Source organism: Solanum verrucosum, unplaced genomic scaffold (assembly GCF_900185275.1).
Source record: "Solanum verrucosum unplaced genomic scaffold, falcon-dt-bn FXZP01000239.1, whole genome shotgun sequence".
In the NCBI taxonomy this organism is placed as follows: Eukaryota; Viridiplantae; Streptophyta; class Magnoliopsida; order Solanales; family Solanaceae; genus Solanum; species Solanum verrucosum.
In genome coordinates, this window is record NW_026020009.1 from 1,354,323 (window position 1) to 1,372,088 (window position 17,766).

Genomic DNA, 17,766 nt, shown 5'->3' on the forward strand with positions numbered 1-17,766 from the left:
AAAACTCTCAAATATAATTTAAATGTAAACTATTAGAACACTTGGTTTTCGAAATATTTCTTTTATAAATTATCTAGGAACCAAGTTAGGAACTAAGTAAGTCACCTTAAACTTGTTATGAATATCAACAAGGTTAGGTTATCCTGCTAAAATTCGAGTTAACTTTTCAATCTTATTTGGAAGAACATATCAAGTACCATGATGTTGTTATATGTTATACGAAAGTTATTATGGGGTTATGAGAACAAGACTACAAACGGGCCAAGATTGGCAACGTGACAACAGTAACTCATAGGTGTTATAAATCCATGGCATGACATGCTATGCATTCTAATCCCGAGCTATAATCGGGAGGTATGGGGCCTATTGCCTATATTTATACGTATGAGACACAGATGGCCACAAGTTGGCAAATATGATGTTGGTTCGCTAACAGAAAGCACCACCATTGCTAGCATTTAGTTGGGTATGTCATGCATTTGAATATATATATATATATATATATTCACGACATACGATTATATGAGCATACCATGCATATTTAGGTAGTAGGGGGCTAAAGGTCAGTGATGGAGATTATTTGGGTTTCAGTTTTAGCTGGTATGTCTATTACCCTTTTACAGTAAATGTTTATGGTTTTACTTTTCTCGTTACATACCAGTACATTTTTATTCGTATTGACATCCCTTTGACTGGGGACGCTGCTTTTTGTTTTATGCGAGCAGGTACAAGTAGGGACTCTAATTGACCCACCCGCTAGGATTCAGGTTCAGCTGTGAGTTTGTAAGCTCCATCTTACCGTGGGGCTATCAGAGGATGTTTTCTTTTGTTGTACAATTTGGGTATAGTCGGGGCCTTGTCCCGACAGTGCTTATATCACTCATAGAGGCTATTGTGGACACAATATTCTAGGTTTTCTTTTTGTATGTTTCAACCTCCAGCCAATATTCTTGGCATGTATATATAGGTGTGTGTGTAAGTAGGTATGTTTTCGGTTGTGCCCTCGTCAGTCAGATAGTACATCTTTATTTTTTTGGTTTGTCTACCATTATTTGTATGGTTATTCTCTTTCAGGTCTTGACCTCTGGGTCCAGGCTTCACTTTTTAGAGGTTGTGCTACCCAATATTTTTGTCTCACAAGTTTGGTTTAGCTAGTATGTTTCAGTGGGTAACTCGATGTATTAGGGTTTCGAGTTCTAGTTACGCTCCATATTTCTAGGTGTGACAGACTTGGTATCAAAGCCGATCGTATCCCAGGGGGTCCACAAGCCGTGTCTAGTAGAGTCTTGTTTATGGGTGTATTGTGCACCACACTTATAATCAACAGGCTACAGGGCATTTAAGAAAGGTTACATTTCATTAAACTGATAAATCGTGCTATATTGCAAAAGTATAAGAACATTTGAAATCTAAGTCGTGCTTTATGTTTTTTATCTAACAGGCTACACTCGCTCCGGATATGGTAGATCAAGAGATAGGTACGCATCCAAAGAGATAGATTTCCCTCGGGGGCACAAGGTTGATATCTCCAGTACCCCTAGTACCAGCCTCCCCGGCACCTATTGAAGCCCGAGGAGATGCAGTACCCCTATCCTCACCAGTTCCATTGGTACCTGAGGAACCTACAGACACCGGACCTCCAGTACCTACTATTTCTCCACCAGTGATCTCTGGGGAAAAGGGGATGAGAGAGGCAATTCAGTTACTGACTAGGATGGTTTCTATTAATGAGCGAAAACTGGAGTCAAGAGTAGATATTCAGAGAGATCGGTCAGAAAGTTCGAAGGTACGAGAGTTTCTTCATTTGGCCCCTCCGTTATTTACAGGATCTAGTCTTACCGAGGATCCTCAGGACTTTATAGAGCACATATATAGAGTATTGAGGGTGATGCATGCCTCCATTACAGAGGCTGTGGAGTTGGCTTCTTTCCGACTACGTGATGTAGCCATCATTTGGTATGAGGCATGGGAGAGATCTAGAGGACCTGATGCTCCGCCAGTAGAGTGGGAGGACATCTCTGAGGCCTTCCGTGCCCACTATTTGCCACGGGAAGTTCGAGAGACCCGTCTTGACCAGTTTATCAATTTGAAGCAAGGAACCATGAGTATTAGGGATTATAGCCACTGGTTTAATTCTTTGGCAAGATATGCACCAGATATTGTACGTACCATGAAAGATAAAGTTCATCGTTATGTTGATGGTATGGCAGATCATTTGATCACAGATTGTAGGATAGCATCCCTATCAGATGAGTAGATATTTCCTGCATACAATTTTTCTCTCAGACTACAGAGGACCTTTCTAAGAGGATTCATGATACCCGTAGGGATAGGGAGCAGAGTAAGAGGGCCCGTACTATGGGGTCTTATAGGGAGCCACATGGTGATTTTAGGCCCCCTTTATATCGATATCCACCTCGGTCTGTGGGTAGTGTCTCACCACAGGTGCAGGGATTGCGGTTTGATCGTTATAGTCAGTTAGGACCAGCTCAGAGTTCAGGCCAGCCTAACGGTCGTCGATAAGATTGTTCCGTACATATAAGACATACCACTTATCATTGTACACAGTACGGTAAGTAACACACTGGACAGTGTAGACAGGGTTCAGGTGTATGTTATCATTGTGGGAAGACAGGACATTTTATTTGTCCATGCCCGAGGTTGAGCAGAGGTGATCTAGCTCAGCCTTCAGGATCCACAACAATATATTCACCCTCAGTCTGTGCCCCACGACCAAGACAACAGTCTACTCAGGGTCGTGGAAGAGGGAGAGGTGAAGGAGATATAGGTTCGAGCAGTGGTCAGAATCGCTTTTATGCACGCACAGGACGATAGGATTCAGAGGCATCCCCTGATGTTGTTACAGGTTTATTTACGATATCTTCTTAAGCTGTTTACGCATTGATAGACCCTGGCTCTACATTTTCATATATCACTCCATTTATTGCTAGTAATATTGACATGAAATCTGAATTGTTGCCACAACCAATTGAGGTGTCTACATCGATTGGCGATTCTATTTTAGCTAGTCGTGCCTATCGGGTTTGCACGGTATTAATTAATGATCGTCCAACCTCCGCTGAATTAGTTGAGTAAATTATGCAAGATTTTGATGTTATCATGGGTATGGATTGGTTGGTAGCTTGCTATGCTAATATTGTTTTTCATGCAAAGATAGTCCGATTTTACTTTCTAGGTGAGCCAGACCTTGAGTTGAAGGGTAATGCAGCCACACCTAAGGGTAAGTTTATTTCATACCTTAGGGGGGAAGTTGATTGCTAAAGGTTGCCTATACCATATGGTTCCTGTACAGGATATTGATAAGGAGCCCATGACTCTTCAGTCAATTCATATTATGAATGAATTTTCAATGTTATTCCCTGATGATCTTCCAGGAATTCCCCCAAAAAGGGAAATTGATTTTGCTATAGACTTGCTTCCTGATACGCAACCTATATCAATTCCTCCCTATAGAATGGCACCTACAGAACTAAGAGAATTGAAGGAAAAACTATGGGACTTGCTCGATAAAGTCTTTATCAGGCCAAGTACTTCCCCATGGGGTGCCCAGTGCTCTTTTTCGAAAGAAAGATGGATCCTTGTGAATGTGTATTGACTAGAGACAACTAAATAAAGTCACTATAAAGAATAAATAGCCTCTTCCACGGATTGATGACTTATTCGATCAGTTACAAGGTGCCAAATGCTTTTCCAAGATTTATTTATTTTCGGTTAGTCTACCATTGTTTGTATGGTTATTCTTTTTCAGGTCATGACCTCTGGGTCCATGCTTCACTATTTAGAGGTTATGCTGCCCAATCTTTTTGCCTCACAAGTTTGGTTTAGCTAGTGTGTTTCAGTGGGTAACTCGATGTATTAGGGTATCTAGTGCCACTTATGCCCCCTATTTCAGGGCGTGACATCTTTGGACATAATTGGAAGCATTCACATAGTCCAACACTAAATACAATGTTAGGTCTGTTAGCCATTACGTACAATAGAGATCGGATCATTCCTATATATTGTGTCATGTATCAGAACCATGTTTATCTTTAACAAGCTTCGTTGTTGTTGAAATTGGAGTTTTATTCTTGTTTGCTTCATTCATGTTAAACTTTTTTAGTAGCTCATTTATGTACTTCTACTGATGAGTTGAACTGCTAGATGATGACTGTTTGATTTGAAGACCCACGAAGAAGTTGAGCTCTCCCATCATGCTCATTTAAAATTCGTTGCTCAACACTTGTGCAAAGTTAGCCCCATGTTTTACCTATTTTCCTCCAAAGATAATGTCATTTAGATACACCCGAACTATGAGCATATTGGAGCCCTGATTTTAAAGAACAGTGTATTGTCAATCTTGCCTCTTGAATAGTTGTGTGCAAGCAAGAAGCTTGATAGGTGATCACACCAAGCTCCTCGGGATTCTTTTAATCCATACAAGGCATGTCCTGTTTGTACAGGTAGTCTAGATGGTCAGAATTTTCAAATTCGGGGGGTTGTTTAAAAGATTAAAGAAACTTTGACCACCTAAACAAGAACTCTGTTCTAGTTGGATTTTCATAAACAAAAATGCAATACAATAAAATAGAGATTTTATCATGGAAAACCTCCTTAATCAAGGGGAAAAAACTATGATCTACCCTCGTAGCATTGTAAACCAAACTTACCTAAGTGAAAAGAGCAACTTTAGATTACAACTCTATAATAAAAAAGACTAACTGTAGTAAATCACCTAAATAGCTCACTCTAACTGTTCAACAATTGACTATAATCGTATACTCTACTCTCCAAGAAGCAAAACTCACTCTTTGTTACAAAACCTCACAAATTCTCTTTCACTCTTAGTACAATTATCTCTAAACAATAATTCTAAGATGAACCAATCCAAACTAAGCCTATTGAAAGAAAAACCTAGTTGTAGTTCTTCTTTGTTCTGTCGTATACTCTTTAGTGTTGCACTGCTCTCGCCACTAAATTCTCTCAATTTATGAATTTCAAAAGCTTTTTTTTCTCTTTGTGACAGATCGTTTTTTAAGGGCGGATTCAACCCTAATTGAATCCTACAAGGATAGTCATTATTTTCCTTAAAAAAATTCCTTTCCAGATAAGGAGTCTTCTTCATTATTTTACCTTAATTAGGAGTGTTTGTCTTCGACGTATTATTTCTTCTTTCCCACTCTTTTATCTTAGTTCTGTTACAAGCTTGTGAACCTGGTTCACTTTGTCATTGTCAAAACTTTACTCGGAATATTTTCATGTCATCATTAATTTATTTCTTCTTTGGGGAATCAACTTCTCGAGTATCTATCAACATATATAGTGATTAGTTAGAGAACTCGATATTTTGACCATCGTTCTTTTCTAATGCAACGTTTTAAAATATCAATTGTATATTCATTAAGCTAAATCAATATAAATTATTTGTATAATGTAAATCAAGTCCTATTACTTGCTACTCCTATGCCTGTGAGTTTGTCACGTCTCTCCTTATCGTTTATGGATTCAAATACAATGAAAATTTATAAAAAGGAAAATAATAATTTTAAACGGATTAAAAGGGAAAATAGGTGTGAAAAATTGAAACAAGGAATTATAACTTTCTCAAGTGTGTAAGAAGTAAATTATTACGTTAATGATGATTTTAGCATGACATCATTAACCTATTTAGGATAAATAATCAACTAAGAACCATTAATCACATAATTATCTTGAATGTCTGGATTTCATTAATTAATTAATTTATATATATATTCTTTCTATTATCTGACCAAAAATAGAAAAAAATTAAATGGTCAACTCCATGGCAACAATATAAGTAGTGTGACATTATCCCTTTCATGAAAATATACATACATTCAGCAACATCAAAACAAAAAAATCAACATTTTGTAAGGCCAACCAAAGTCTACATTGTGTATTTATCTTTTATCCTAATTTCATTTCTTAAGTTTTGTGTTTGAATTTTGATGAATAATTTTGTTTACTAAAATACAGGACTTATAAACTTTAAGTTTATATGTGTTATTCTTCTTTTTTATGGTTTTAAATCTCTGCAAATTGTAATTTTATAGTATTACATGAGATAATCTTCCTAGCATTGACTAAATTTTTTTACTTTTTTTGGTGAGATCATTCAATTCCTCACCTTAACTATACTCTCCTCCTTAATTTTTTCCTTTCTCGATCCCTTATTTTTAAACAATAATATATTGATAAATATCATATATTATCACATTAGACAAGAGTGTCATGTGATATAACTTTGTCAGTTTGATATTAAAGAAAGAATAAACAAAAAAAGAAAGAAACAGAAAATGTCTATAGAAATTATAGTTACAAGTAAACTTACTCTCGATATTGATGTGTGATAATTTCCAACCTTTCTTAGCCCTGTGTTGTTTCTTAGGTTTTAAAAGGTCTGAAAGGAAAATGAAAAGTTGTGACTTTTCCGAAAGATGGTGACTTTTGTGACTTTTGGGAAATGTTGTGATTATTCTGAATGATTATGGCTTTTCTTACGGGTTGTGACTTTTCCAATGAAGCACAATAAGCACATGTTTACGCTATTGTTTGTTTTTTATAAATATATGTGTTTGCTCTTATTTTTTAACAACAGAATTTCTGAAATTCTTCCTATTCTTCACAAACAAATTCTAGTGTACTTTTTTGTCGTTGAGTAGTTAGCGGACGTCGTGATTTCAGGTAGCAATAGTAATACAATTTTAACAACATGAGCAACCAAGACCAATTTTCTGGCACCTCTGAAAGTCTGCTTATTAAATACTTACCTCTGAAAAATTCGAAAAATTAAAAATAGACTGTCAAGAAATTGAAAGGATTAGTAAGCTACCTTATGCTCTTATTATCCAAATTCCTTATTTATTGTCCATAACAGACACGTTAAGAACATCTATTGTCTCTAAAGATTGGCAATACTTTCGGACGTCGATCAACAATGTTGCTAATGACACCGAGGAGTATGGTTATTTAGATGGCTCAGCAGTGCACAAAATCATTTCCTTCACGGATAATGTACTACCTCTCCTTAGCCATGAAAATGTCCAGTCTAGGATTTGTGTTCAGATATGATGATGTTCTGTCATATTTTCCCGTAATTGACTAGTGGCTTAAATTTTATGTGAATAAAAAAGTGGAGGATTTAAGCTTGAATATACGTTATAGAATTGTTTGACTGGGCATGACCAATCTATAGATTGCCGGAAATTCTCTGTAGTAGTTCATCGATCATAAAACTTAAGTGCAACAATTGCAGAATATGAAAAGATTGCGTACTAAATTAAACATCTCTGAAGAGTTTAACGCTGAAAAGTTTGTTTATCCGGGATGAACACATTAAAGAAATAATGTCAAATTGTCCTCAATTGGAATCATTGAATCTATATGGATTTTGTGGGTTTAATCGTTTGCACAAAATCTATATAGATTCAAAGATTCCAATTAAGGACAATTTGACATTATTTGTTTAATGTGTTCATCCCGGATTAACAAACATTCCAGTGTTAAACTCTTCAGAGATGTCAAATTTAGTACGCATTCTTCTAATGTTCTGCAATTATTGCAGTTGAGTTTTATAATCGATGAACTACTACAGAGAACTTCTGGCAAGCTATAGGGTTGGTCATGATGCCAGTCGGATAAACAATTCTATAACATATATTCATGCATAAATCCTCCACTTTCTTATTCACAACAAATTCAATCCACTTGTCAATTACAGGAAAATAAGAAACACCGTCATCATATCTAAACATAAAATTTAGAATAAACTTTTTAATGGTAGAACAGCTAAGGAGAGGCAGTGCCTTATCCATTAAAGACATGAATTTGTGCACTGTCAAGATTAATAATGTTTGCAATTGATCCATCACGATCATCCTGACGGGGATCAGTATTCACTCGAAGGTAGTACATGTTGTTATGAAAGTGTTGGTTCATATGTTGAACATTTAATGATTTCTAGTGTTTTTAATCATATGAAAACTAAGCTCATGGACTTGTCATATTTGAACCACGCAAATCTTGATCTCTATTGTGATGAATAAGATGAAATGAATGAACACATCTTTGGCAAACGTTCGTTGTGCTAATGAGCTAATATTGTCATCCTGGTTTACGAAGTTTGGTTATGTTTCCCAAATATCTCCAGTCTTTTTATGTTGAATGTGAATTGAGCTCTTGTTTTCTACCTATCAACTAGATTGTATGATGAGGGTAATGATTTTTTTCAATTAACCTAATTAATTATTTATTGATTCTCTTTCTTTTAATTCACTCATACATTTTTAATTTAGTACGTGAGGTCAAATATTAGTTGCTTTTATTGGTCTAAGCTATAAGGTGTTACAAGAATGGGAAATTACTATTGGTTTAGTTTGTAAGACCTGTAAATCAATGTACTTACTTTTATTCTTCCTCATTCTTCTATTGAGGTGATTTCCAGTTTGAAGTTGGTACTATTGTTGGAATGTAGATGGTTGACAAGAAGTTCTTGTATTTCAAAACTTTCCTTCCCCTAGACAACCTCTTAAGGTCGACTCGTAATTTGGAAAACCTAATTATATTTCTTGATATGCAAGTACGTCTTCAATTCACAATATCTTTATGTCAAATGTATATTGATCCCTTACTGCCTCAACGATTTCAATTTTATTACTATAGTTGATGAGCTTACAACCTAACCCGATTAGTCCTTGTTCTTTATTTGTAGTACCATGCTTTTTTTAGGGCGAAGACATTGATTTGCTGGAAGACAAGCACCTCTCGTTTGAACAAAACATATTCAAAGTTTCCTTTCAAAATTTTAAAAAATGTCAAGATTATGTCATTTAGTAGTCGTACGCGTAGTTTTAATGTTATAAAGCACCATCAATTCTTGAAGGTCTTACTTGAGCATGCAATAAATCCCGAGAAACTTGTTATATTACCAGAGAATAAGGATTACAATAGTTGTTATACTAATACCACAAATCTAATAAAGCATTTGTTAAGTTTTCCAACAAGTGCTATTATTTGCTTCGGACCAATTAGTCAAAATGTTTTCTTTTCCTAGTTTGTTTCTCTTATTTTTGTTGACATTTTTTTTAGTGAGGATAACTTGATATGAAAGTTAAATTATGTGCCAGCCATTAATTAGAACAAATAACAGTTGATCGTCCCTTAACCTTTGGTTTGTGCTCGTAAAAAGGAGAGATAGTTAGCATCTCCCTCTACAAGGGTGAAAACAACCTTCTTGGGAGTGGACTAGCTGGCTGGGCAACCTAGATTGATTATCACTCTAGCTAGCTGGGCTAGAAGTTAACTAGATTACTAGATATTATGGTTACCTGGGTTGGGAGCTTGACTTTTGTTTCTTGGGTTTGGATTTGTGGTGCCTTTCTCTATTGTAGACTTAGTTACTCTTTATACCTATCGGGCTTATGGGGGTCTGTTTGAGTTTCATTTTAACATCTGCATGAGTGTACATTCTTGGCTTATAGGGGTCTGTTAGGTTTAGCCTAGATGTAGTTAGATTAACTTTCAATATGCTCGTATGTTTTCTTTCATATTCATTTTGACTTCCGATGTGTTACTATAGGTTTGGTTTATTCTCGGGTAACTTGGGATTAGGGTTATTCAAGCTGGATACTTTTTGTGATTCCTTGTGAGGGGATGTATATCCAAGGTGGCTTAGTATTTATTGATTCCATATTCGGCATCCTTTTGGGAGTAAACACCACTCGAGACACTATTTCTAGTTGGACGGCTTTGAAGTGGTCTGTCTAGATGGGCGACTTTGATATTTTGAGAACCTTTATGGAGTCGACACGCCCCCATTTCAGTCTTGCTAGTTGGGCTGTGGGAGTGGACTATCTGCCTAGACGACCTAGGTTTATTATCACTTTTGCTAGCTGGGCTGGAAGTTGACTAGATTAATAGATATTGTGGTTATTTGGGTTAGGGGCTTGAATTTTGTTTCCTGGGTTTGTATTTGTGGTGCCTTCCTCTCTCGTAGACTTAGTTACTCTTTATACATGTCGGGCCTACAGGGTCTATTTAATTTTCATTAAAACATGTGCATGAGTGTATGTTCTAGGCTTATAGGGGTCAGTTAGGTTTAGCTTACGTGTACATAGATTTACTTTCAGTATGCTCGTATGTTTTCTTTCATATCATCTTTGACCTTTGTCTATTTCTATATTCTATCTCTTCATATTGGTTTTACCTTTCTTGCTCAGTCAACATGTGATGTCTACAAAGTACCCAGTTTTTATACTCATGCTACAATCTTAATTTGTTTCGTCATGCATGTGCGGTGATTGTTTGTGCAATTAGAAGAATTAGGGATTTGGAGATGAGTGTGAGCACTTGGAGTCTTGTATCAACTTATCTCATTTTGTACTTATTTAGCTAGTCTTTTTCCTCTTTGAACAAGCTTTTTTTTTTCCACTCTTGCGATTGTTACTCTTATTTTTAGACAACTATGTGCTTCTGATTTCTAGGTTATGGGAGGGACCTTTTATGTATTGTTTTTTGTTTGCTCTCGTGTTTGTTTTGTTTTTTGGTTTAGTTTGATTTCTATTTAGTTGCACTGCTATACTTATTGCTTGATATTCTAGGTTACACATTAGATTCTGTACTTGAGGGTTATAGTATATGCCCTCATGACTCGAGGGACCGGGTCATGAAACATTGGTATCAGAGCCCTAGATTTGCCTATCTCACTTGTACAAAGCTAATGCAAATTAGAGATTTCTGGATCGGTGTGGAGGCATTTGTATCCTTTCTTTAGGAGGCTATAATGTGTCTTTAGGAATTTATCCTCTTTTGTATCGCTTTCATGCAACGTGTGTGTAGTTGGTTTCTTGAAATCTCACTTCTTTCATTCTTTTTCAGAGGATGGCTCATACCGCCATACGACAGCTCGAGGAAGGGGTCAACCTCTACTGCCGGCCAGGAGTGAAACACTAGCCCTGAAGAGAGAGAGGTGTGCAGCCTTCGGCTGACCCTCTAGTAGTTTAAATTCTTTTTCAATCAGCGGGGTCGAGGCCATCTCAACCATTACCTAGACCCTCTATGGCTTCGTACCTTCAGACAACCATTGTACAACTTCTGGTTGTGCTTGGGGCATGCAGCATGCTAGAGCTGCAGCTGCAATATCACCACAAAATCAGCCTAAAAAGAGGTACTTAAGGTCCAGGTACCACCTAGAGGTGCCAAACCCGTGAATGTGGCCGAAACCATAACTTTAAAGAACAAAATGCTTGGAGTGTTTCTCATACTCTAACCTCAAAGATTTTTTGGGGCTGTGGGTGGGAATACCCGCAAGTTTCTTACAACTTGCCATTAGAGAAATCATATTCTAGGTCTAGTGGAGTCGAGAGGAGCTGAATTCACGGCGTATATGTTAGATGGGTCCGCTAGTAAGTTGTGGCGTACCTTCATTTTTTCTAAATCAGTTAGGACTCCTCATTTCACTTGGACTATGTTTTCTAAGTTCTTTTTTTATCTTGGCTCATCCCTAGCAACTTCAATGATCGCCTCAAGATCAATTCTACAGGTTACATAAGTGCTACCATGAGTGTGTCATAGTATGATTCGAGGTTCCACAACTTGTTCGGCCGCATTTCTATGATTCTACCTACTAACAAGAAAAGAATTTAACGATTTGTCTTTGGGTTATGGCTTCAGTGGATGGAGACTTAGTTTATAGTTTTAATGGGTCATTTATTTCTCGATGTTGTTGACCACAGCCACACTATTGAGTAGCTTAGTCATGATCCCCAAGGCACCAATCAAAAATGGTCTACACTGATGCCAAAATCTTGAAGTTGTTTCGTGATTCAGAAAAGTTGGGCTTAACACCAGGCAACAACAACGTATTCTTCTTCATCCATAGACAAGGTGACTAAGTTATGTTTCCTAGTTGCTCATAATACTAAGCATGGCCCAAAGAAGTGAGCCATTTTGGATGTGCTTTTTATACTTACCAAGTAGAGTACATAGTCTGCAATTGCAAATCCGACCAGATCAAATGAATCATCTTTAGGATACCTGAGAATCAGGCTCAGCGTTCGTTTGAGATATCAAAAAATCCATTTAATAGCCTTCAGATTGGATTTCTTTGGACATCATTGGAAGCATGCACATAGTCCAACACTAAATAAAATGTTAGGTCTATTAGCCATTACGCACAATAGAGATCCGATCATTCCTATATATAGTTTGTGTCACGTACCAGAACTAGGTTCATCTTCATCAAGCATCGTTGTTGTTGAATTTTGCGTGTTATTCATCTTTGCTTCATTCATCTTGAACTTCTTTAGTAGCGCCTTTCTGTACTTCTACTGATGAGTTGAACTGCCAGATGAGGACTGTTTGATTTGAAGACCCAAGAAGAAATTGAGCTCTCCCATCATGCTCATTTAAAATTTGTTGCTCATAAGTAGTGCAAAGTCAGCCCCATGGTTTGCATAATTTCCTCCAAAGATAATGCAATCTAGATACACCTGAACTATGAGCATATTGGAACCCTGATTTCGAAGAACAATGTATTATAAATCTTGTCTCTTGAACATCCGTGTGCAAGCAAGAAGCCTGATAGGCGATCGCACCATTCTCTTGAGTATTGCTTTAATCCATAAAAAGCTTGTCCTGTTTGTACATGTAGTCAGGATGGTCGGAATTTTAAAATCAGGGGGTTGTTTGACAAATTAAAGAAACCTTGACCACCTAAACAAGAACTGGGTTCTTGTTGAATTTTCAGAGAGAAAAATGAAATAAAATAAAATAGAGATTTTATCTTGGAAAACCTCCTTACACAAGGGAAAAGAACAAAGATCTACCCTCGTAGCATTTTAAACCAAACTTCCCTAACTTCAAAGAACAACTTTAGATTACAACTCTATAATAAAAAAGACTAACTGTAGTAAATCACCTAAATAGCTCACTATAACTGTTCAACAATTAACCATAATCATATACTCTACTCTCCAAGAAGCCAAACTCACTTTTTGTTACAAAACCTCACAAATTCTCTTTCACTCTGAATACAATTATCTCTAAAAAATAATTCTAAGATGAACCAATCCAAACTAAGACTATAGAAAGAAAAACTTAATTGTAGTTCTTCTTTCTTAAGTCGTATTGTCTTTAGTGTTGCACTGCTCTGGCCACTAAATTTTCTCAATCTATGAATTTCAAAAGTTGTTTTTCTCTTTGTCAAATATACTTTTATAATGACGGATTCAAACCGAATTGAATCCTACACGGAAAGTAATTATTTGCCTAAAAAAATTTACTTTCTGTATAAGGAGTCTTCTTCACTATTTTGCCTTAATTAGGAGTGTTTTTCTTCGACCCGTTATTTCTTCTTTGCCACTCTTTTATCTTAGTTCTGGTACAAACTTGTGAACCTGGTTCACTTTGTCATTAACAAAACTTTACTCAGAATATTGTCATGTCATCATTAATTTATTTCTCCTCTGAGGACTCAATTTCTCAAGTATCTATTAACATATATAAAGATTAGTTAGAGAACTCGATATCTTGACCATGGTTCTTTTTTAATGCAATGTTGTAAAATATCAACTATATAATCATTAAGCTAAATCAATAGAAATTATTTGCATAAATGGAAATCAAGTCCTACTCATTGATACTCCTATATAATAAAAATGCGATGTGGAGATGTGAATAACATCTCATTTAAAATAAAGTTGTCGTCATGATGATGCATGTTAGTTTGTCACGTCTCTCCTTATATTTTATGGATTCAAATATAATTAAAAATTATACAAAGGAAAATAATAATTTTAAATTGATTAAAAAGGAAAATAGGTGTGAAAAATTGAAACAAAGGACTCTATCTTTTACAAATGTGTATGAAGTAAATTATTACGTCAATGATGATTTTAGCATGACATCAGAAACCTATTTTGGATAAATAATCAATTCTGAACCATTAATGACATAATTATCTTTAATTCCTAGATATCATTAATTAATTAATTTATATATATATTCTTTCTGTGATCTGACCAAAAATAGAAAAAAATTAAATGGTCAAATCCATGGCCACTATATAAGTAGTGTGACATTAGCCCTTTCATGAAAATATACATACATTCAACAACATCAAAACAAAAAAATCAAGATTTTGAAAGGGCAACCGAAGTCTAAATTGTGTATGTATCCTTTATCCTAATTTCATTTCTTAAGTTTCGTGTTTGAATTTTGATGAATAATTATGTTTACTAAAATACAGGAAATGTAAACTTTAAGTTTAAATGTCTTTTTTCTCTTTTTTATGGTTAAAAATCACTGCTAATTGAAATTATATAATGTTACATGGGATAATCTTAGTAGCATTGACTACTAAATTTTCACTATTTTGGTGAGATTTTTCAATTCCTCACCTTAATTGTAATCTCCTCCTTAATTTTTCCCTTTCTCGTCCCCTAATTTTTAAAACAATAATATATTAATGAATATCATATATTATCACATTGAAAAAGTGTGTCATGTGATATAACTTTGTTAGTTGGACATTAAAAAAAGAATAAACAAAAAAAAAATAGAAATTGTCTATAGCAATTATATTTACAAGTAAACTTATTCTTGGTATTGATGTATGATAATTTCCACCCCTTCTTAGCCCTGTGTTGTTTCTCAACAAAAGAGAAGTAGCATGCCTTTTTGGGTTTTAAAAGGTCTGAAAGGAAAATAAACAGTTGTGGCTTTCTGAAAGCTGGTAACTTTTGTGACTTTTGGGAAAGGTTGTGATTATTCCAAAGGATTGTGGCTTTTCCAAGGGGTTTCCAATAAAAAACAATAAGCACATGTTTACGCTATTGTTTTTTGGTGATAAATATATATGTTTGCTCTTATTCAGAATTTCATAAATTCTTCTTATTCTTCACAAAAAAATTCTAGTGTACTTTTTTGTCGTTAAGTGGTTAGTTGACATTGTGATTTCAGGTAGCAATAGTAATACAATATGAACAACAAGAGCAACCAAGATCAATTCTCTAGCACCTCTAAAGTATGCTTATTGAAACTTACCTCACAAAAAACTTGAAAATTGAGACAAAATGTGAAGAAATTGATAGGATTAGTAAGCTGCCTTATGCTCTTATTGTCCAAATTCTTTCTTTATTGTCCATAACAGACACGTTCAGAACATTTACTCTCTCTAAAGAACATTGTTTATGACACCCAGGAGTATGGTCGTTTAGATAGCTCAGCAGTGCACAAATTCATTTTCTTCACGGATAATGTACTACCTCTCCTTAGCCATTAAAATCTTCAGTCTAAACTTTGTGTTCAAATATAATGATGGTCTATTATATTTTCCCGTAATTGACAAGTGGCTTGAATTTTCTGTGAATAAGAAAGTGGAGGATTTACGCCTGAATATGCATTATAGAGTTGTTTATCCGACTGGGCAAGACCAACCCTATAGCTTGCAGAAGTTCTCTCTAACAGTTCATCTATAATAAAACTTAAGTGCAATAATTGGAGAATATGAGAAGATTGCGTACTAAATTAAATATCTCTGAAGAGTTTAATGCTGAAAAGTTTTTTTATCCGAGATGAACATATTAAACTAATAATGTCAAATTGTCCTCAATTGGAATCATTGAATCCATATGGATTTTTTTGTTCTAATCGTTTGCACAAAATCCATATAGATTCAAAGATTCCAATTAAGGACAATTTGACATTATTTGTTTAATGTGTTCATCCCGAATTAACAAACTTTCCAGTGTTAAACTCTTCAGAGATGTCCAATTTAGTACGCATTCTTCTAATGTCCTGTAATTATTGAAGTTGAGTTTTATAATCAATGAACTACTACAAAGAACTTCTAGTAAGCTATAGGGTTGGTCATGATGGCTAGTCGGATAAGCAGTTCTATAACATATATTTAGGCGTAAATCCTCCACTTTCTTATTCACAATAAATTCAATCCACTTGTCAATTACGGGAAAATAAGAAACACTATCATCACATCTGAACATAAAGTTTAGAATAAACTTTAATGGTAGAGCAGCTAAGGAGAGACAGTACATTATTTGTTAAGAGAAATGAATTTGTGCACTATCAAGATTAAGAATCACTGTAATTGATCCATCACGATTGTTGACACCCAATTATGGCTCCCCACATTTGTTTAACTAAAGTTTTAATAATAATAATAATAAAAATAAAAATAATATAATATATATATGTTATGAAATTTTTGTAGGAATACGAAAAGATTTTTAATTATTTATTTTATTTGATAAATTTATTTCATAAATACTCTTTTTATAAAAAAAATTAAATATACTATATTACTACCTACTTTCTCATTTATTAAATTTCACGTCAAATAAATATTGTTCTTAAGGGTTAACTAGATTTTTCTAATTATATATAATTTCTATTGTTGCAATTAACATTTTTGACATTTTTTTTAAAATTAGGAAGTCTTAATTAATAAATGAGTTACTAATTTATATTAATTTTATTTTTTTAATGACTAATTTTATCAAAAAAGTTAATCTTGCAAACTAATTATTTTATTTTAATAAATTATGGCTATTTGATAAAGAAGAGATTATGATTTTAATTGGATTTAATTTGAGCAAAACTTGGCAATCCAAGTCATTTTAACTCGCCAATCCACGCGTGCCATATAAGAAGCACATGGATTGTGCTTCTTCATATTCGATCTCAACTATCCGATTTAATCTAAGGGACCAATTTAATTCAGCATTTCTCTTTCTCTCTGTCTCTCTCTCTATATATATATACCGTCTGATCAAACGATCAGACGATCTACAATGAGTAAGACCACTCGACCCTTCCCAAAATAGACTGTACATTGCCTTATACTTTCTTTTTCCCCAGATGTCACGTTCTTCTTCCCCATCACGCCACCCACGCTTCTTCCTCAAACTCCCTACGCTAGTTTAGCTTCCTCCAGAGACGCCCTGGCTCCTCTCCCATCACCTTTTCCTCAACCGTCTTCTCTATCGCCCCCTATGGCTGCCCCAGGCTCCTCTCCCATCACTGCCCCACGTGCTTCCCCATCTCCTTCATCAGAGAACGGCTCTGGGCCGCTGGAAAATGCCCTATCAGTCACTCAAACCTCTCAAATCGACCTGAAAAGGTTGATTCTTGAGAGACTTTTCTTCTCCTTCATGATTTCTTTCCCGCTTCATTTGAGATTTGCGTTTCCAAAAATTCAAAATTGGAGCCCAAATCGATTATACAAGGAGGAATCCAGAAATCCAATAATCATCCATAAATCCAACAAAAAATCCAAGTAAACCAACAAGGATCCGAAAATCATCTGAGGAATAGATTTTAAGCTGATATTTTGTTCTCTCATTTCGTTCTTCTATGAGTTTGAAGTTAGAGTGCGAAGTCGAAATCTTTTGACGTCAAAGCTTTAGTTTGCTGCTCCAAGAAAGGTAATTTCGTCTCCTGTTATATTCTTTTTTTTTTCGATGGGGCGTGTTATGTGTTCAACACTTGATATAGAACCTGTTATTACGTGTATCTCATTCCCCTGTTTTAACCCTTACCTCAATTTCATTTTTGTATGTCTTTAGGCAGTAGGCATAAGTCAAGGATCAGTGGAGTTGTTTGAATGTTGCGTGTTGATCATTATATTCATTAACTTGATTTTATATCCATATAACTAGCCGAATCTATGCTTTGTTTTGCTTGCAATGGTTGATGTTCACTTAGTCTCCACATTGAGTATTTTAACTG

At 35.2% G+C, this 17,766-nt stretch overlaps 1 pseudogene; it reads left to right on the forward strand.

Moving 5' to 3' along the window:
• The first annotated feature begins 9,194 nt into the window (after positions 1-9,194).
• LOC125819848 (U6atac minor spliceosomal RNA) lies at positions 9,195-9,331 on the forward strand (annotated as a pseudogene).
• The last annotated feature ends 8,435 nt before the right edge of the window (positions 9,332-17,766 follow it).